This window comes from Schistocerca serialis, chromosome 8 (assembly GCF_023864345.2).
Source record: "Schistocerca serialis cubense isolate TAMUIC-IGC-003099 chromosome 8, iqSchSeri2.2, whole genome shotgun sequence".
In the NCBI taxonomy this organism is placed as follows: Eukaryota; Metazoa; Arthropoda; class Insecta; order Orthoptera; family Acrididae; genus Schistocerca; species Schistocerca serialis.
Genome location: NC_064645.1, coordinates 412,146,420 through 412,169,746, shown reverse-complemented (window position 1 = coordinate 412,169,746; position 23,327 = coordinate 412,146,420). Strand labels below are relative to the sequence as shown.

Here is a 23,327-nt window from a genome sequence, read left to right as displayed (position 1 = left end):
ACATCTCAGTAACGCTATCACACTTACCAAATAACCCTGTGTCGAAACGCGCCGCTCTTCTTTGGATCTTCTCTATCTTCCCTGTCAACCCGACCTGGTACGGATCCCACACTGATGAGCAATACTCAAGTACAGGTCGAACGAGTGTTTTGTACGCCACATCGTTTGTTAATGGACTACATTTTCTAAGGACTCTCCAAATGAATCTCAGCCTGGCACCCGCTTTACCAACAATTAATTTTATATGATCATTCCACTTCCAATCGTTCCGCACGCATACTGCCAGATATTTTACAGAAGTAACTGCTACCAGTGTTTGTTCCGCTATCATATAATCATACAATAAAGGAGCCTTCTTTCTATGTATTCGCAATACATTACATTTGTCTATGTTAAGGATCAGTTTCCACTCCCTGCACAAAGTGCCTATCCGCTGCAAATCTTCCTGCATTTCGCTGCAATTTTATAATGCTGCAACTTCTGTGTATACTACAGCATCATCCGCGAAAAGCCGCATGGAACTTCGAACACTATCTACTAGGTCATTTATATACACTCCTGGAAATGGAAAAAAGAACACATTGACACCGGTGTGTCAGACCCACCATACTTGCTCCAGACACTGCGAGAGGGCTGTACCAGCAATGATCACACGCACGGCACAGCGGACACACCAGGAACCGCGGTGTTGGCCGTCGAATGGCGCTAGCTGCGCAGCATTTGTGCACCGCCGCCGTCAATGTCAGCAAGTTTGCCGTGGCATACGGAGCTCCATCGCAGTCTTTAACACTGGTAGCATGCCGCGACAGCGTGGACGTGAACCGTATGTGCAGTTGACGGACTTTGAGCGAGGGCGTATAGTGGGCATGCGGGAGGCCGGGTGGACGTACCGCCGAATTGCTCAACACGTGGGGCGTGAGGTCTCCACAGTACATCGATGTTGTCGCCAGTGGTCGGCAGAAGGTGCACGTGCCCGTCGACCTGGGACCGGACCGCAGCGACGCACGGATGCACGCCAAGACCGTAGGATCCTACGCAGTGCCGTAGGGGACCGCACCGCCACTTCCCAGCAAATTAGGGACACTGTTGCTCCTGGGGTATCGGCGAGGACCATTCGCAACCGTCTCCAGGAAGCTGGGCTACGGTCCCGCACACCGTTAGGCCGTCTTCCGCTCACGCCCCAACATCGTGCAGCCCGCCTCCAGTGGTGTCGCGAAAGGCGTGAATGGAGGGACGAATGGATACGTGTCGTCTTCAGCGATGAGAGTCGCTTCTGCCTTGGTGCCAATGATGGTCGTATGCGTGTTTGGCGCCGTGCAGGTGAGCGCCACAATCAGGACTGCATACGACCGAGGCACACAGGGCCAATACCCGGCATCATGGTGTGGGGAGCGATCTCCAACACTGGCCGTACACCACTGGTGATCGTCGAGGGGACACTGAATAGTGCACGGTACATCCAAACCGTCATCGAACCCATCGTTCTACCATTCCTAGACCGGCAAGGGAACTTGCTGTTCCAACAGGACAATGCACGTCCGCATGTATCCCGTGCCTCCCAACGTGCTCTAGAAGGTGTAAGTCAACTACCCTGGCCAGCAAGATCTCCGGATCTGTCCCCCATTGAGCATGTTTGGGACTGGATGAAGCGTCGTCTCACGCGGTCTGCACGTCCAGCACGAACGCTGGTCCAACTGAGGCGCCAGGTGGAAATGGCATGGCAAGCCGTTCCACAGGACTACATCCAACATCTCTACGATCGTCTCCATGGGAGAATAGCAGCCTGCATTGCTGCGAAAGGTGGATATACACTGTACTAGTGCCGACATTGTGCATGCTCTGTTGCCTGTGTCTATGTGCCTGTGGTTCTGTCAGTGTGATCATGTGATGTATCTGACCCCAGGAATGTGTCAATAAAGTTTCCCCTTCCTGGGACAATGAATTCACGGTGTTCTTATTTCAATTTCCAGGAGTGTATATTGTGAAAAGAAATGGTTCCATAACATTCCTCTGTGGCACGCCAGAGGTTATTTTAACGTCTGTAGACGTCTCTCCATTGAGAACAACATGCTGCGTTCTGTTTGCTAAAAACTCTTCAATCCAGCCACACAACTGGTTTGATATTCCGTAGGTTCTTACTTTGTTTATCAGGCGACAGTGCGGAACTGTATCGCACGCCTTCCGGAAGTCAAGGAAAATAGCATCTACCTGGGAGCCTGTATCTAATATTTTCTGGGGCTCATGAACAAATAAAGCGAGTTGGGTCTCACATGATCGCTGTTTCCGGAATCGATGTTGATTTCTACAGAGTAGATTCTGGGTTTCCAGAAATGATATGACACGCGAGCGAAAAACATGTTCTAAAATTTTACAACAGATCGACGTCAGAGATATATGCCTATATTTTGGCGCATCTGCTCGACGACGCTTCTTGGAAAAATGGAACCACCTGTGCTCGTTTCCAATCATTTGGAACCTTCCGTTCCTCTAGACACTTGAGGTACACGGCTTTTAGAAGGGGGGCCACTTCTTTCGCGTACTCTGTGTAGAATCGAATTGGTATCCCTCCTTGCGTACCCCGCGATGCTCCATTATTCCGTTGATGTGGTCATTCCAAGAATGTCGTGCTCTCACACCTTTACGTCTGCCATGTGGTTTCCATTCAAAACTTTTTTTCTTGGCCATCGATGATCTGGCATTCTCAATAGATGTCACACCATTTTAGAGGTTTTCTTTCAGTTCTATCAGTGCTTCGTTCGAGCTCTCACTTCGTCATTAGTTTTCTTTTCGATTCTTGGTATTCCTGCAAATTGTTGTAAATAACCCATTTCCAAAGCTGTTATTCTCCTTTCAGGTCAGCATTTAAAATCCATAATTCTGACTCATAGCATAGAACAGATTCAACCATTAGCCTACCCACTCTTCTCTTACTGTTATTAGAATTGTTTTTGTTTCACCAAGAAGTATTCATACACCTCATTACTTTTCTGCTTTGTTGTATTATGAATTTTATTTCTGTCGTACCCAGTCCATTTTTGTCAATATATGCCCCTAGATATTTAAATTTTTCTACCATAAAATGTAGTGTCACTATTCACTACAAGACACCCAGTTTTTGTCAGATTCATTTTCAGTCACCATTTGTCACAATCCTGATACCAACACCGTAACATGAACTCAAGATCGTACACATCTGGTGCTAGAACAGCTTGATTATCAGCAAAACTTTACGAAAACAGCTGCACATCGTTAATAATAATTCCCACTCCTCCACAGATGTTCTTTCAGCTTCGGTGAGCCCCTTTTACATACAAACCGAACAAGATGGGTGACATACGGCAACCTTGTCGCAGCCCTTTTATGACATTAATAGGTTCTTTTAATCTGTATATTATTATCTTCGTAAATTTCAGTAATAATATGTAAAAGATGGTCATACATATCTACACACATCAAAAAGTTTTGCATCACCTCGGTTCGGAGAGTTCCGGAACCTGTACAGAAAATTGGAATAGACATCAACATAAACATCATTTCCGCCCTTTTTGTTGCTAATGAAAACCACATATTGCATGTTGTACCACAATACAGCGAGACCTTCAAAGGAGGTGGTCCAAACTGCTGTACCGGAACTTTTAATACCCAGTTGCACGTCCTCTTGTGTTGATACATGCCTGTCTTCGTCGTGGCGTACTATCCACAAGTTCAGCAAGGCACTGTTGGTCCAGATTGTCCCATTCCTCAACGGCGATTCGGAGTAGATCTCTCAGAGCGGTTGGTGGGTCACGTCGTCCATAAACAGCCCTTTTCAGTTCATCGCAGGCATGTCCGATAGGGTTCATGTCTGGAGAACATGCTGGCCACTCTAGTCGAGCGATGTCGTTATTCTGAAGGAAGTAATTCACAAGATGTGCTCGATGGGGACGCGAATTACGGTCCATGAGGACAAATGCCTCGCCAATATGTTGCTGATATGGTTGCACTAACGGTCGGAGGATGGCATTCACGTATCGTAAAGCCGTTACGGCGCCTTCCATGACCACCAGCGGCGTACGTCAGCCTCACATAATGCCACCCAAAAACCGCAGAACCTCTGCCTTGCTGCACTTTCTGGACAGTGCGTCTAAGGCGTTCAGCCTGACCGGGTTGCCTCCAAACACGTCTCCAATTATTGTCTAGTTGAAGGCATATGTGACACTCATCGGTGAAGAGAATAATGTCAATCCTGAGCGGTCCATTCGGCATGTTGGTGGACCCATCTGTATAGCGCTACATGATGATGTGGTTGCAAAGACGGACGTCGAGAGTGAAGTTGCGCATCAAGCGGCCTATTGCGTACAGTTTGAGTAGTAACACAGCGACCTGTGGCTGCACGAAGAGCATTATTCAGCATGTTGGCGTTGCTGTCAGAGTTCCTCCGAACCATAATCCGTAGGTAGCGGTCATCCACTGCAGTAGTAGTGCTCGGGCGGCCTGAGCGCGGCATGTGATCGACAGTTCCTGTCTCTCTGTATTTCCTCCATGCCCGAACAACATTGCTTTGGTTCACTCGGAGACGCCTGGACAGTTCACTTGTTGAGAGCCCTTCCTGGCACAAAGTAACAAGGCGGACGGGATCGAACAGCGGTATTGGCCGTCTAGGCATGGTTGAACTGCAGACAACACAAGTCGTGTACCTCCTTCCTGGTGGAATGACTGTAAGTGATCGGCTGTCGGGCACCGTATAATAGACGCTGCTCATGCATGGTTGTTTACATCTTTGGGTGTGTTTACTGACGCCTCTGAACAGTTAAAGGGACTGTGTCTGTGATACAATATCCACAGACAACGTCGATCTTCAGGAGTTTTGGGAACCGCGGTGAGCAAAACTTTTTTGATGTGTGTTGTTTGAAACTCATGTTATATCACATTCCAGCAATCGGCTTAGTCATAATGGTAGTCACGTGGAATAAATCACAGAGTAATGCACTGTTCCACCGACCCAGCTGACATCCAGTGTGCAGGACGTGTCTGAACCTCGGCCTGTCTGAGCTTTGCTCGGTCCTTCTCGGAAGTTGTAACCTCCCCCTCACTTATCGACCTTAATGATAACCGCGTGTACCTAATGGAAATTTGGGAAAAGAAATCGTCACCGAAGTTAACCTGTCGGTAAAGAGAGAGGAAATGGTTACATCTAAATGAAAGGAAAAATGCAAAAGAAATTGGTGAAAATTAATTTTGAAAAGGGGTAAAGTTAATAAAGAAAGTAAATGTGCGGCCGTTTCGTTAACAATTAACTAGCGGTAATTAGATATTTGAGATTTGGGGGAAATTACGGTCGCCAGTCCTATGAACAATTACTATAGTAACTGAAAAAGAAAGGTTATTACACATATAATTAGCACTAGAAGCGTGGCAACTGAGGGTTGACACGTATAGTGTGAAAACCGAAAGTTTGTCAGAAGTAATAAATTTCGCTACACTCTGACTTAATTTAGTACAAGAATTAATAAAACCGGAAAACTGAAAGTTAATTTAGTGACTGAAATTAATAGTGAGCTTTGTTTCTGAAGCACATCGAAATTCTTGTCTTGGGCTACCTCAACAATCATTTCAAAAGCTACTTGATTCTACGCAATTTAGAAATAACAGATTTAACTCTGAACTTGAATTAATTGATTCTGAACAATTAACAATAGTAAAATTTAGTACGTACCAAGCTGAGCTGCAGTCACAGGTAAGCTAAAATATGGTAACAAAGACTCGCACTCTTAATTTGTGCTTGTGTAATCTAAATATTGTAGCCAGCTATGAATATTTTAACTGAACTTTGAAATTAAAGCAGTGAAATGGACAAATATTACTTTAATGGCGTTTGAATTTCAACGACACTCGGGTTCATTCCGGAAAAGGAAGGGACCCTGCTTCGTAATGCAATTGGGACAATGAGCAACAAATGTTCATGCTAAGTTGCTGTAATTATAGTTACGAAAATGGAGCAGTTTGAAAAGCTGATGTCTGCCATACAGTTCTAAAACTTTACGTGCTTCCAGCCTTCCTTGTTGGTTGATTGAAGGATTGAAGCCGTCGATCGAGGAGGTGGCGACAGTCACTCATTGTCGGCCGTCGCTGTTGCAGAAGCTGGATGTTGGCGCGCCTCCTTCTCGACACGGTCACCAGGCGAAACGGGCTCTTGATGTGCGCCAGCTAATGCTTCCCGTCCGCGGCACCGTGTCAGAAACTATCATAGCAATTCGAGCGCAATTACATGCTGCCAAACCCCGAAAGCGCGGCAACTCGCGGGAGCGTCACACAACACACCTGCTCCACCGCCCTACTCCAGCCAGACTCCGCTCTGCCCGCGCTCCACGCGGCCGAGTTCACACTACTAAAGATCCTAAACACTTTGGTTGTCCACACGACCTATCGATGTATTCGTTCGACAGCATAGTTTTCCCTAGGCAAGACCCAGCGTAAAAATACAAATCATATTTACAAAACAAACCAATTATACATCTACATGTGCATATATATATATATATATATATATATATATATATATATATATATATATATATAGTAAAACAATTGCAATATATAAAGACACAGAAATGTTATATGTTCAGGTAACAAAATAAGGAAAAAAATTTGCAGTGCAATGGATGGAAATAGGAGGATATGCATTTCCGGCGTTACACGTGCCCCACATTATCGGAGGATGTTCGTGTAACGTAAACAGACTCAGAAAATGTCCCAAAAATTAAAAAAAACAGCGGAAATGCATATGCTAAAACTTCAAGAAAATGTAGCATTAGGCTAATTAACCATAAACCAAATTTTAGACCATAATAATTGAGTGGAGGCACTCCTAATCTTATTCCACTCTGTCATCTTACACAAAAGAAAACAGGTTGACAACATATTAAAGTTTATAGAAAACATAGAAATGGTTTAGCTAACCAAAAAATCAAAATTCCTAACAGTATCAAGAAATGAAATACTATTTACAAAATTAACCAGAGTACATGGTCATGAAAAACAGGTATATCAAAATACGCAAATTAATAATTAATTACCGAGAATACACATTTTTATATAGCCTTTTCATAATTAATATACTCGTCATGAGAGTCCACTTGACGCTAACAATAATATACAGCAGATCTACAAAAACATAAATATTGACAGCAGAATTCTTTCACATCAGCTGTCCGGGAAGAAAAACAACTCCTCCTTCCGTACCCGCAAGTACAAAGAATGCCGACAGCGGCACAAGAGCTGACAGCGGCACAAGAGCCGACAGCGGCTCCGCCTCGCCAGTATTGTTGCGCCCGCCTGTGCGGCACGCTTGATCTCACTCGCCTGTGTAACGGCATTTGCAGAGCGTCCACTTCACTGAATTCTTTCGGAAAAACTCACTCCCGAGTAATCTCAAGGAGTCCATTTACACTACCACAGTGGATAACTCAACGCTGTCCATCACCACACGCATGTACTAGCCTGAAACTTAAAACAGCGTCTAAGTACATCGGCAATGACTAGTAAATCACATATTTATGAAATCTCACAGCTAGTTACAAAATCATATTTACATTCCTTAATCAACTGTGACTCAGCTGAAAACTTAAACTAGCAGCTTGGATTTTTCAATTGATAAATAATCACTCTCTCTTAAATAATTTAGTAAAAATTAATTACTTATTAATTACAACTTCTTTAATGTCCTCTTGGTCAGGCAAAAGCATGGCAATCTAGCAAATCGTTTAAATCTTACACTCTATATTTACATACTGTACAAATTACCCATTCTGTGGTATTAATCAATCCTAGGTTGGTACAATTTCAAGTCTACAATGTTCCGTATACCTAATAGTTCTCCAGAGCTTCGATACTCTAAGCAATAAGCATTTGTGTGAGGTATACCAATGACTTTATATGGTCCATTATAAACAAACTTAAATTTAGAGATTTCATTATCTATCTCGCTCGATTTCTCATGAGCTTTTACAAGCACTAAGTCTCCGATTGCAAACTTAGCAAAACGCGCTTTAGCGTCATGACGACGTATGCGAGAATCGGTTTTTAGCTTCATTACTTCTCGCAAACGATCTTTTTTCACACCAATACTAATGTGAATCCATGAAGGGAATTTGATTATCTCTTCCACTAAACTTTTACTTCTAACAGGATTTCCTCTGGAGAAAATCCCGTAGACTCATGTCTCAAGGTATTCATAATTCTCTCAAATTCTGCTACATATTTGCTCCATGCCCTATGATTGTGGTGGCAATAGGTACAGCAAAGTCGGCCTAGCTCGCGCATATACCTCTCAGCGGGATTTCCAGCCGGACAGTAAGCTGAAATATGGATCACTTCGACCCCATTACTTGTCATGCCTTCATTCCACAACTTAGAAGTAAATTGTGCCCCATTGTCTGATAGAATCGCTTTGGGCTTACCAATATGAACAAAATAATCGTTCACAAGCTTGCTATAAACCCCTTTGGCTGTAGCTTTCCTAATCGGGTATAGTTTGATGAACTTGGGAAAAGCTTCTAGCACTACTAAAATGTAGGCAAAGTTTCCTGATGACTTGGGCAAAGGTCCGTACAAGTCCACGCCCAGTAATTCAAAGGTGTCGTTAGGCCTTATACTTTGCATAGGACCACGACTCGTACAGCTGGTAACCTTCACCTTCTGACATAAATCGCAAGTTTTCACTCTGTCAGTAACGCGTTTTAAAATGTTAAAATGCACTACTTCACTCAGCTTTTCCGTACATTTCTTTGGTCCACAGTGACCATACGCCAAATGGTAGTAGTCTATTATTTCCGTGACGTATTTGGTGGGACAGCATACCCGCCAAATATTACTATCTTCACCCTTAAGTATGTACAAGATATGATCGTATATCTTGTAATATTTTCTTAATTTCTCTCCTTCTGGACTCCTTTCGTCATATCGGGTTTTCACCATATTTAAACAACCGTCCTCGCTCTGATGACGACGTAGATTCTTACAGATGTTCACTACTAATTTACGTCCCTCAACTTCTTTAAAATTGTATAATTTGGCCACTCCATCCGACTCATCTTTCAATACATCTTGATTAGACTCGGGCAACCGCGACAGCGCATCCTCTACGCAATTGTCGGTCCCTTTTACGTAACAGATGTCATAGTTGAATTGATGTAAATACAGCGACCACCTAGTCAGTCTTTCGTGAAGTAGTTTACAATCTTTCAGATAAGTGAGCGCCTTATGGTCCGTATGAATAATCACCTTACGGTCCCATAGGTAACCCTTGAACTTCTTGAATCCCCACACGATAGCGAGACACTCTTTCTCAGAAATCGTGTAGTTTCGCTCACTTTTTGATAAAGTTCGACTCGTGAACGCTATCGTCCGGTGTTCCCTATCCTCTCCTTTACCAACTTCTTGGAACAGTTCTACCCCCACCCCGTAATTCGACGAATCCATTCCCAGATGGAAGGGTAGCGAAAAATCAGGATGAAATAGTATGTTAGATCTTAACAACTTGTAGGGAAGCAGCCTACTCACGCTGTAGTAAATTCACATCAGTTTCCATTGTGTGCCAGCCAGTCTGCTGCTAACTAGCTCTGACGTCATAAATATTGCGCAATACCTTAAAAATCAAGCAAATGACCTAAAACTTTTCTAGCATGTCAGGAATAATACTAAATTAATGTGTGTTAAATATCAGTTCGATAACTTCAGTCATTTTCGAAATTTGGACGTTTTTCTGAAAAAATCATTGGCGCAACAGAAAAGAGCTAGAGACTTCAAAATTTATATTTAGATTCATTTTTCATAATGATTTAATAAAAATAGTACTTTGGATTTCACAAATTAAGATTTTAGTGGAAATTCATGATTTTCTGGTTTTCGTCTCAAAACTGAAGGAAGCAAGATAGATTAAGTAGGCTAATAAATAAGGCTAGGATGTTTAGATTTAAATAGGTTGGAGGTCCGCTATGACTATGAAGATGTGTAAAGTTTCTTCTGAATACCTATAAAATTATAGCGATAGCGGATCTCAAAAGGGCCAGTTCAGAGCTCATCTACTGCGTGCAGTGTAATTTAATTAATTCTCTCGCCCAAAATATTTAACTTAGCCACGTCAAAATTTTATTATCAATACTTACCTGCGTGCTGAATGCACGTTTAAATTAAGAGCTTCTTCGGCCATCAGCAAAAGAAGCTATAAATTATTATGTAACTTGAAGTGATGCGTTACTAGCCCAGCGGCTAGTCGGGACAGCCGATTTGATCAGGCGTTCCCTTAGCCGTCCGCACCGCGGCTTTATATATAAGAACACTGCGCGAGGAAGCAAGGCCCCAGTTATCTCCAGACGCTGAATGACACGCCATCTGTGCCGGGAGTCGCGTCGCATCAGTGTATCTGCTACAAACAGCCTCGGGTGCCGTATTAAGTTACTAGAGATACGCGGAACCATGAAAACATTTCCTGTGAAGTGTTAATTCTGGAATGATTTTCATTATCTAGCTTCAGTTTGCGTATTGTCGTATTTTCACGTGCCGTCGCGGGACAGACATTCTACCAAATATTTAGCGTGGCGTTTGATGAAATACTCTCATCAAATTATGGCGAGCATTCTTTTTAACATTTAATTCGGACATTTATAGTTGCATCAGTGCATTAGACTCTGAACTGCTCTGTTAGTTAGGTTGTAGGGATACTTGTGTTTTTTATCAGTGAATTTCAGAATATACTCAACTATTTTGGAAAACCGTTTTTGATTAGAAATCCCGGACAATCTCCTAATTCCTCAGAGCTATAAGCTGCAGCTATAATGGTATCTCAATTGAAGTGGGCACTAGGATCTCTAATTACTGGCTCCATGTTTTATTAAATCACTTTCTGGGTGCCAAGAAGTAAATAGAGAGCCAGTGTTGAGAACGGCGAAAGACAGCATTAACAACATTCTAAAAGCTAGAAACTGATCTACATGCAAGCATTTATACAGCAATTCAATTATTTTTCTACAAACCTATCCGCCGCCTCACAAACTCATCTTTTATTCTCTCGAAAGCGGCCTGACACCCGTCAGTCCACACAAACGGAACATTTTTGCGTAAGAAGTTATTCAAATTTTCATCATTAAACATTTGTCCTTTTACAAATTTACGGTAAAATCCTGTGAGCCCTAGAAAACTTTTTAATTGTTTCCTAGACTTGGGTGGAGGACAATTCCTTATTGCCTCTAGTTTCTCTGGGTCCTTCGTAATACCAGCAGTGGTAATTACATGCCCTAAAAATTTCAGTTCCTGCTTCACAAATTCGCATTTCTTTGGGTTTAGAGTCATTCCGCCACGGCGCAATGCTCTAAAAACTTCATCCAACAGGTCACAATGGTCATGCCAAGTGGCATTGGCCAACAATAGGTCGTCAACATATACAGTTAATCTTGAACTCAAAGCCGGTCCTAGCACTTTATCTAGGGCCCTGATGAATACGGACACAGATATATTAAGCCCAAACGGCAGTACTCTATACTGATAACACCTGCCCGCAAACAAGAAGGCGGTGTATGGCCTAGATTCTTCTTCGAGTTCTATTTGCTAGTAACTAGCCGTCAGATCGAGGCTAGTCATGAACTTAACGTCATGAAAACGTTGCAAAATCTCCTCCATACTCTCTGGTCTGTCTGTTTCGCGTTGAACGACCCTATTCAACGTGTGTGCGTCAATCACAATACGCACACTACCATCCTTTTTTGCTACAATGACCAAACCGTTATTGTATGGACTCGTACTTCTTTCAGTCCCTCCCCATTCGAGCATCTTATTTATCTCCCGTTGCACTGCTTCCTTTTTGGACAGCGGTATAGCATACGGTCTCACGAAGAATGGTTCGTGCGGAATTACATACAACTTGCATTTATATCCTTCCACAAGTCCCGGTTTTTCTGAAAACACACTCTCATTCCTCATTATTACTTCATACAGGCCTTGTCTTTTTTCGTGTGTTACGTTTGACACACCGTCTACAATAGTTTCCAATTCACTTTCTACACTATTGTCAATGCCAAAATTCCTCACATTACAGTAGATCAAATTCATACCTACGTCAATACCATCCGGCCAGTTAACAATGGTACTGCCTATGCACACCGTCTCCTGCCTCGTCAAAACTAACTACTATTGTTTTATCCTGTGACGTACATGTCTAAGTTTTGCTTCGCAATTAATCACTGCACGGTACTATAATAGCCAATCTAACCCGATAATTACTTCCGTAGTTAAGTCTGGCACGACGACAAACTCTTGTTCAAATTGTGCCCCACATATCTCGAAGTTGACAAAAATCTGTTTTATGACCGGTTTACTGGCCTTCCCAGTAGCACCGATAATTTTCACTCCTGTTACTGGCATAACTACGATGCCAGGTCTGTCTTTCAGTAACTCAAATATTTTCCCAGATACAGCACTCAATTCTTCACTGGTGTCAATCAACACGTTTAGTTGTAGGTCGTGCATATTAACAGACACTACTATCTGTCTACACTTGTCCTCGACTGTTTCTTTATTTTCTCACAGTAAATCCTCGTCTATATTCAGGTCATTCCAGAGAAAACCATCCGGCTTTGATCCTAAATGCGACTTATCTGGAGGCTTTTTCAGCCTCTGTTCGCATACAGTTTTAATTTCAATACGTTTGTCCTGAGGCTTAGTCTGTAGCTTCTCCAATACCGAAACCTTTTCCTGTAACTCGTCAACTAGTGAGTGTTGCTTTGCTATCAATTCACTAATTGTCACCTTCGTTGATTCCTCTTTGGTCAGATTGATCTCATCTGCCAATCTACCTGGAGGAATGTGCCCAGTAGTATATGCAATTACTTCCTCTGGATCTGCGCAACCCACACTGCTATCGTCCGACCGTATAACGTCAGCTCTAACCTCATACTCGCTGTAATCTAAGTGCTTTTCTACCAATCGTGTCCGGCTATCACTAAAATTATCGTAATCTTTCTCCTTAATACTCTCGCAATGTTTAAACTGGAGTTTTGCGTCTGATGGGTCGGCTACTTCTACCACTACAACTTTCGGTAAGGTCTGCCGGTTAGGGACAGAACTTTCCGTTACTACTTCAATATCCAACTCTTGCGGTATGAAACACGACGAATCTTGATCGTGCTCCCCATTAACATCAACTATTTCTGGTAAAGTCTGCCGGTTAGGGCCAGAACTTTCTATCATTTCACAAACACTATCTTCCTGCGGGACGAGACGCGGAAAATCTTGCACGTGCTCCCCATAAACACTTCTCCCATACAGGCCCCCATAATCTCTTAGTTCGTTGTATAAGCGACCGAACTGCCTTAACCAGACCTCACCCCTCTCTGCATCCCCTCGCTCGATGACGGACGTGTTATCCGACATCTGATCTTCTCTCAACACTTGCGAATCATTCTTAAACTCAATCTCCAGTTCCACTGTGGGTGTTACAGCTGCCACTTTATAATCGATTTCCGGAACACTACTTAAATTGTTCTCACTGACAGTGAATGTATTTTCTACTGCCGTGTCTACAGCTGATCTACTACTTGTGGGCGCACTCCTTTCTCCTAACACTGGCACACTCTCCCGCCGTTGATTATTCCATACGGAAGTTTCATAGCGACGACACCTCGGTTATCTACTGTTATTGGGCCGCCAAAATTTCTCCACGCCCGGTCGGCCCCTCACCGGCGCGGCTAATGGTTTCCCTGCCTCGTCCCAGCAGATACGCTCCCCAGACGCTGCTGAAGCAGCTGATCACACCCTCTGGCGTTGTTACTATTCTGAGAAGCCCATATCACGCTAGTATGATACTGGTTTCCGTCATTCCTGTTATTATTTGCATTGTACCGATTGTCATTACCGCCCGAACCACTATTGTTATTGCTGCCAAGATTGCGGTATGCATTATTCCCATAGTTATTATTGTTGTGGTTGCCATGGTACCCGTTGTTGTTACCAGGGCCTCTACCACTGTCGCGATTATTGCGCCAATTGTCCTCGTCCTCAACTCTTTCCAGGAAATCATTGATTGTCCTGTAATTGCTTCCTACGTAGCGTTTTGTATCATCTGGAAGCTTCTTGTAGAGTTCCCAGACTATTTCGGATTCCGTGCGGCGATCACGCAAATATTCCACCTTGCGGATCCAGCCCTCACAAAATTCCTTCATCGAGCCGCGCGAATTCGCATCTAAAGGCCTCGATACGACAAATTCGCGCCAAACACTTTGTTGTTTTTGCTCTTACCAGTATTCAGCCAGAAACAAATTTTTAAACTTGTCAAAAGTCAGGTTCGTAATGTTGAGGTTTAAGCCCCAACGCTTGGCATCACCTGCCAACACGTCAATAACCGCATTAATTTTTCTCTCATTAGTCCATGATCTGGGTAAAACTCTTTCACAATTTGTAATGAAATCCGTCGCGTGTATACCACCTTTTTTCAAGGGGTCGAACCGCTCCACTTTCGTCAACAATTCCGAACTGTGTGCACAGATTGGCACATAGCTCTGTTTTTCGTCAAGTTTCTTTTCTAATTCCGACACTCTCGTAATTACTTGGCAAGTAGTTGTCGCAAGCGTTTCCACTTCCCTCTTTTTCTCTTCGCAGGTATTAGCCTGCTTCCTCACTTTAATATCTACATCGGACACTAAAGCCTTTAAAGTTTCCACCTTCTGTTGACCCTCTATTTTCACTAATTGAATTTGTTCCGTCACCTTATTCTCGATGATCGGAGCAACTGCTTCTCCTACACTTTTCTCGATGCTGCTAATTTCGGAATAAAAACAAGTATTTATGCTCGCAATTTCCGCCTGAACGCCTATCATTTCCTGTTTAAGATTACCGATTTCGGTATTAATCACAACAATATCTTCGTTGATTTTATCAACTTTTGTGTTAACAACTCCAACATTGTTGTTAACAACATTAATAGCTTTGTTCTGATTGTCTAGCTTCCGTTCAATTTTTTCAGACTGAGCTTCTTGCTTGGCAGACTGAGCTTCTTGCTTGGCAGCCTGAGCTTTAATTTCTGCCGATTGACTCTTTATTTCGTTAGTCAAAACATTCAATAAATCAGTTAAATTCCCGGAAACTTCCAGTTTTACTTCCGTAGCGGCTTCCTCTTTAATTGTCCCCCCCGTATTAGTCATCAAGGGGTTCAGATTTGATTTTCACTTCCGATTCCGAAACATTTTCTAAAATTTGGAATTCCATTTCTGTTCTTTGTTGCGTTTCGGCGGTCGCGTCTTTCATGGGTACCACGGTGCGCGTTTCCCACTGTTCGACCGATTGTTCCGTATCCAAGTCTACCAAATTTTGGTAATTGTTGCCTTCACTCATTTAAATAATTTTGAATATAAATGCCAAATCTCAAGTAAAATTAGTATTACTCCCACTACTTATTCTCGCTGACGCAACGGCCTGTTCGTAACCAGCACTTTGTTACGAGATTTGCACAATGCAAAATTTGTGTCCAGAACAAATCCGAAGATTGTCCTGTCACCAGGTCGCCACGTATAACCTCCCCCTCACTTATCGACCTTAATGACAGTGAAAAATTAAACCGCGTGTACCTAATGCAAATTTGAGAAAAGCAATCGTCACCGAAGTTAATCTGTCGGTAAAGAGGGAGGAAAGGGTTACATCTAAATGAAAGGAAAAATGCAAAAGAAATTGGTGAAAATTAATTTTGAAAAGGGGTAAAGTTAATAAAGAAAGTAAATGTGCGGCCATTACGTTAACAATTAACTAGCGGTAATTAGATATTTGAGATTTGGGGGAAATTACAGTCGCCAGTCCTATGGACAATTACTATAGTAACTGAAAAAGAAAGGATATTACACATATAATTAGCACTAGAAGCGTGACAACTGAGGGTTGACACGTGTAGTGTGAAAACTGAAAGATTGTCAGAAATAATAAACTTCACTACACTCTGACTTAATTTAGCAAAAGAATTAATAAAACCGGAAAATTGAAAGTTAATTTAGTGACTGAAATTAATAGTGAGCTTTGTTTCTGAAGCACATCGAAATTCAGTAAAATACGGTTAGTCTTGGGCTACCTCAACAATCATTTCAAAAGCTACTTGAATCTGCGCAATTTAAAAATAAGAGATTTAACTTTGAACTTGAATTAAATGATTCTGAACAATTAACAATAGTAAAATTTAGTAGTACCAAGCTGAGCTGCAGTCACAGGTAAGCTAAAATATGGTAACAAAAACTCGCACTCTTAATTTGTGCTTGTGTAATCTAAATATTGTAGCCAGCTATGAATACTTTAACTGAACTTTGAAATTAAAGCAGTGAAATGGACAAATATTACTTCAATGCTGGCGTTTGAATTTCAACGACAATCTGGTTCATTCCGGAAAAGGAAGGGACCCTGTTTGGTAATGCAATTGGGACAATGAGCAACAAATGTTCATGCTAAGTTGCTGTAATTATAGTTACGAAAATGGAGCAGTTTGAAAAGCTGAGGTCTGCCATACAGTTCTAAAACTTTACGTGCTTCCAGTCTTCCTTGTTGGTTGATTGAAGGATTGAAGCCGTCGATCGAGGAGGTGGCGACAATCACTTATTGTCGGCCGTCGCTGTTGCAGAAGCTGGATGTTGGCGCGCCTTCTTCTCGACACTGTCACCAGGCGAAAGGGGCTCTTGATGTGCACCAGCTAATGCTTCCCGTCCGCGACACCGTGTCAGAAACTATCATAGCAAGTTGAGCGCAATTACATGCTGCCAAACCCCGAAAGCGCGGCAACTCGCGGGAGCGTCACACAACACACCTGCTCCACCGCCCTACTCCAGCCAGACCCTGCTCTGCCCGCGCTCCATGCGACAGAGTTAACTGAGTTAACACTACCAAAGATCCTAAGCACTTTGGTTCTCCACACGACCTATCGATGTATTCGTTCGACAGCATAGTTTTTCCTAGGCCAGACCCAGCATAAAAATACAAATAATATTTACAAAACAAACCAATTATACATCGACATAAATGCATAAATATATATAGACAAATAGTAAAACAATTACAATATATAAAGACACAGCAATGTTATATGTTCAGGCAACAAAATAAGGAAAAAAATTTGCAGTGCAATAGATGGAAATAGGAGGATATGCATTCCGGCGTTACAAAGTACCCAGAGCGCTGCTAGATTTCATTTAGTGTTGTAGTGCGGCAATTTTTCGCCGACACGACTCTCTTCCAGAATGAGATTTTCACTCTGCAGCGGAGTGTGCGCTGATATGAAACTTCCTGGCAGGTCCCGGGTCCCGAGTTCTAATCTCGGTCCGGCACACAGTTTTAATCTGCCACGAAGTTTCAGACTCCCTTCATTTGAACAGAATCTAGTGGGCAGCGCTGTTTACCCTTCACTATTTGTTCATAGTATAAATGACGTTCACAGGTCCAGTGGCTGTGTGCACAATAATATGCAGTCACGCGATCTACCGTCACAATAATTTGGAAGTTAATGAGAATGACAGAGAACGATCAGAATTCCCAATACCTATTATGAAGTCACATAATGAACAGGTGGTGCAAATTTGCTGTGAAATGACATTACAATATCATGCAGGAAGTCTTTAAACATCTAGTTGTCAACAAAAGAAAAATAAATTATAACGACTGGCAGACGGGATTTGTTGTTCTGTTCATCAAAGAACCCCCTTGTGCTAAACATACAGGCATGGAGCACGTGAAGACTTTGCTGGTACGAATAGCAACATTTTTGAAGATACATACATTATTCCATTGTGAGTTGCAACGGTTTTAGATGGTACTGAGCGAAGAGCATGGAGACTTAATACGGGGTGCTCTAAAACTCCCCTTATAAAACTACTAGGGCTTGTGGATGGGACTGAATAGATAATATTTGAATTGGAACCCATGTTCGGAAAACATACCGTTTCTGTGATTCAGCCATTTGAAAAGCGTGACTATCCATGGAGCTGAAATGGGTGGAGTTATTGGTCATGCAGAACAAACCAGATGAGGCTGGAAGCAACATACATTGCAAGCGCAATGGCTCGTTTACTACTTCACGGGTTCTCTTCAAAGTGATGCAGTACAGCCGCTTCCAACTCGGATGAGCGGCGTCTCCTTGGAGCCCCTCAGTCCGTTTACGGTGAAATTGCCCTTTCTTTCGAACTCTTTATGTAATAGTGGCGAAAAGAGTATGCGATGGTGTCGGACGTTTTTGATAACTATCTTGATAATATTGTCTACTCAGCCCCGTCTACAAACCCTAGAAGTATGTAAGAGCAATTTGAGAGCATCTTGTATATAACTTCAAGTACGTTGCTTAAGCCAAGGGACATGCCTGGAACAATTTTTCGAATTAAAATCTACTGTTGTGGAATTTATGAAGGAAAAAGGAGTGCAGGAACGAAAATTAGAATATCCGGAATCGACTGCAAACTCCGCCATTTTAAGTGGACTTGACAACACACTACCCACAATAAGGTGGGAAACTATTTATTTCTGATCTGACGAGGATGAATTTAAAAATAAAATTCCATTTCAGAAGTTCACTGGTGTTAAAGAATACTCGAGGTTTGAAAAATTCATTGTGCCCTTGAAAGAATTACAAAGGCAGTTTTTTCAACGTTTTGAGAACATTTGTTTTCCAGTTGTTTTGGAGACCGTTTGCTGTCTCATTTGAAAGCACCTGTGACCATGTCCTGATGTAACTGACTGATCTGCAATCTACGGGGCGTGCTGAAAAGTAATGCCTCCGATTTTTTTATGAAAACTCTTTTTAAAGAAAACAAACCCTATTAACATTCTACATTTTTATTGTTTATGTCTCTATATTTACAGCCCCCAGTCACTAGAGGGCTCCGAATTGTAGCGTGTAATATGGCAGTGTGTAACGCATCTATGTCAGTGCCTGAGAAACAAAGTGCTGTAATGGAGTGAGAATTCGAAGAATTCGTCCACACATGGGGCACCCTTTCCTTCAGCATGACAATGACAAACCACACACGATTGCGGCGATGTCTGCAACAATCCGACACTTTGGGTTCACTGTCATCGATCATCATCCTCGGCCACATCCGATATTCATCTGTTTCCAAAACTTAAAGGACAGTTTGGAGGGCGACACTTTGGTAGTGACGACACGGCGCAAACAGAGGTGAGGTTGTGGCTCCGTCAACAAAGTCAGACATTCTACAATGACGGGTTCAGCACGTTGGTCTCTCGTTGGGAGAAGTGTGCACATCACCAGGTTGACTATGATCTCAAACAAATGTGTAGACATAAATTACGAAGATGTAGAATGTTTCATTTAAAAAGCCTTAAGAGTTGTTTCATAGAACAATCGGAGGCATCACTTTTCGCCACGCCCCCGTATTTGCCATTCTGAAGACACGTAGTTGTATGCTAAAGCTGTTCAGGAAGTCTACCTTGTTTTCCTCACGTAGAGTTTCAGTGTCTCCATACTGAGGTCTCCACACTGAGGTTACAAAACTGCTACAATATTTCAATCTACACATGTCTGTGGAAGAACCAGAAAGAACCAAACGTTGTTGGGAATTTCAGAGGGAACGTTAGGCCACAGTTGACTAGGACAGGGAAAGGAATACAGTGGAAGACAAACGGGTAGCTTTAAGAGACAAAGTAGTGAAGGCTACAGACGATCAAACAGGTAAAAAGGCGAGGCCCACCAGAAATACTTGGATGACACAAGATGTATAGATTTTAACTGATGAAAGGAGAAAATTTAAAAATGCACCAAATGAAGCAGGCGGAAGGAAACACAAAAGTTTAAAAAATTAGTTGACAGGAAGTGCAAAATGGCTAAACTGGAATGGCTAGACGACAAACGTAAGAACAAAGAACCATATTTCACTATGAGAATAATAGATATCGCCTATGGGAAAATTAAAAATGCCTTTGGAGAAAAGAGAAGCAGCTATATCGAAATCAAGATCTGAGATGGAAAACCAGTCCTAAGCAATAAAGGGAAAGCTGAATGCTGGAAGGAGCACATAGACTGTTTGTACAAGATAGATGAACTTGAAAGAAATGTTATAATAAAAGAGAAATGGACGAAGATAAAGGTGAGACAGAAGATATCATACTGAAAGAAAAATTTCACAGAGCTCTGAAATATCTAAGTCGAAACAAGGTCCCGGGAGTAAACGATATTCCGTCACAATACTGGTAGCCTTGGAAGAGCCAGTCATGACAAAACTCTTCCATCTGGTGTGCAAGATGTATGAGGCAGATGAAACATCCTCAGACTTCAGGAAGAATGTCCTAATACTAATTCCAAGAAAAGCTGTTGCTGATTGGTGTGAAAATTACCGAACTATCAGTTTAATACGACATGGTTGCAAAATACTAACACGAATTCATTACAGAAGATTGGAAAAACTGGTAGAGGCTGACCTCGTGGAGAATCGGTTTGGATTCCGGAGAAATGTAGGAACACACGAGGCAACGCTGACCCTATGACTTATGTTAGAAGAGAGGCTAAGGAAAAGCAAAGCTACATTTACAGCTTTTGTAGACTTGGGAGAAAGCTTTTGGCAATGTTGACTGAAACACTCTCCTTGAAACTCTGAAGGTAGTAGGAGTAAAATGCAGGGAGCGAAGGGGTATTTACAATTTGCACAGAAAGCAGACGGCAGTTATACGAGTCCAGGTGCATTAAAGAGAAGCAGTGGTTGAGAAGGGAGTGAGACAGGGTTGTAGCCTGTACCCGATGTTATTCAATATGCGTGCAGAACAAGCAGTAAAGGAAACCAAAGGAAAATTTGAAGTGGGAATTAAATTTCTGGGAGAAGAAATAAAAACTTCGAGGTTTTCCGATGACATTGTAACTCTGTCAGAGACAGCAAAGAATTTGGAAGAGCACTTGAACGAAACGGACAGTGTCTTGAAAGGACGGTATAAGATGAAAATCAACAAAAGCAAAACAAGGATAACTGAATGAGATCGAAATAAATCAGGTGATGCTAAGAAAATCAGATTAGGAAACGAGACACTTAAAGTAGTAAAGGGGTTTTGCTATTTAGGGAGCAAAATAACTATTGATCGCCAAAGTAGAGAGGATAGAAAGTCTAGGCTGTCAATGGCAAGAAAAGCATTTCCGAAGAAGAGAAATTTATTAACATCGAACGTAGATTTATGTGTAAGGAAGTCTCTTCTGAAGGTTTAGCTCAAATTGAAAAGGCTCTGAGGACTATGGGACATAAACATATGAGATCATCAGTCCCCGCCGGCCGGGGTGGCCGAGCGGTTCTAGGCGCTACAGTCTGGAACCGCGCGACCGCTACGGTCGCAGCTTTGACTCCTGCCTCGGGCATGGACGTGTGTGATGACCTTAGGTTAGTTAGGCTTAAGTACTTCTAAGTTCTAGGGTACTGATGACCTCAAAAGTTAAGTCCCATAGTGCTCAGAGCCATTTGAACCATCAGTCCCCTAGACATAGAACTACTTAAACCTAACTAACCTAAGAACATCACACATCCATGCCCGAGGCAGGATTCGAGCCTGCGACCGTAGCAGCAGCGCGGTTCCGGACTGAAGCGCCTACACGGCCACAACGGTCGGCGGAATGTAGCCATTTATGGAAGTGAAACAGGGCCGACAAACACTTTTAACAAAAAGAGAATAGAAACTTTTGAAATGTGGTGCTACAGAAGAATGTTGAAAATTAGATACGTCGATCATGGAACTAATGAGGAAGTACTGAATACAATTGGGGATACAAGAAAGGTTTGGCACAATTTGACCAAAAGAAAGGATCGGTACGTGGGACACATCAGTTTAGTGCTGGGTGGAAGTGTGTCTGTGTATGTAGAGGGGGGGGGGGGTCGGGGGGGGGGGGGTGAAAACCGTTGCAGTAGGAATTCGAAGATGAGGGAGCCTACAAAGGACAGTGTACGGCAAGGTTGAGTGCTATGGGACACGAGCCACCGCATGGCTGGTGAGCCGAATTCTTCCGACCCCTGCTCTATGGCGTTTGTCCATAACTAAGCTGCACCTCGCCAGAGGCTAACATTACTATGTGGAGCAACCTATGTGTATGACTGTTTACTGAATCTTCTGGCACACACAGCACTTTAGAATGAAATGATAACTAAACCAAGATCCTAAGCTGTCGGCGGGTCTTGATATACATCAACGGGGACCGTTGAAAACGTGTGCCCCGGCCGGGATTCGAACCCGGGATCTCCTGCTTGCATGGCAGACGCTCTATCCATCTGAGCCACCGAGGGCACAGAGGATAGTGCGACTGCAGGGATTTATCCCATGCACGCTCCCCGTGAGACGCACATTCCCAACTTAATGTCCACACACTACATTCGTAGTGCCCCTGCCCGCTACACTCATTACTCGTGACAGACAATCTTACCGAATCCCGTAAGAGTTCGGGCAATGCGTGTGCATCCAGCACAGAAGAAGGAGGTCAACGGCCGGTTAGCCTTAACTCTATGAAAATGGTATCTGTTTTTCGGACATGTATTACGAGCAACTCTAAAATATTTCTGTTTGCAGATGACACTAGCTTGGTAGTAAAGGATGTTGTGTGCAACATTGACTCGGTTTCAAATAGTGCAGTATATGACGTCAGTTCATGGCTTATAGAAAATAAACTAACGTTCAGTCACAGTAAGACTCAGTTTTTACAGTTTCTAACACACAATTCAACAAAACCTGACGTTTTAATTTCACAAAACGGGCATATGATCAGTGAAACTGAACAGTTCAATTTTCTAGGTGTTCAGATAGATAGTAAGCTGTCGTGGAAAGCCCACGTTCAGGATCTTGTTCAAAGACTTAATACTGCCATTTTTACTATTCGAACGGTATCAAAAGTGAGTGATACTTCAACACGAAAATTAGTCTACTTTATTTATTTTCATTTACTTATGTCGTATGGTATTACATTTTGGGGTAACTCTTCCCATTCTACAAGGATATTTTTGGCTCAGAAACGGGCGGTTCGGGCAATAAGTAGTGTGAGTTCAAGAAACTCTTGTCGACCTCTGTCTGGGTATTTTGACATTGGCCTCTCAATATGTATATTCCTTATTGTCGTTTCTTGTTACCAATTTTAGGTTAGTCCTAAGAATAAGCAGCTTTCACTCGGTTAATACTCGGCAGAAATCAAACCCGCGTTTGAATCGGACTTTCTTAACTCTCGTGCAAAAAGTTATGCAGTATATTGCTGCATCCATTTTCAACAAGCTACCACTCGAATTCAAAAATCTTAGCAGTAATCCACGCACTTTCAAATCGAAACTGAAGAGTTTCCTCATTGGTCACTCCTTCTATTCTGCCGA

The 23,327-nt window shown here is 42.6% G+C and overlaps 1 non-coding gene across 1 annotated transcript; it reads right to left on the bottom strand.

The window, feature by feature from the left end:
* Window positions 1-22,185: 22,185 nt before the first annotated feature.
* Window positions 22,186-22,260, bottom strand: Trnaa-ugc (transfer RNA alanine (anticodon UGC)). The gene has a single exon. It is a non-coding gene; the product is annotated as a tRNA-Ala (tRNA).
* Window positions 22,261-23,327: the final 1,067 nt, after the last annotated feature.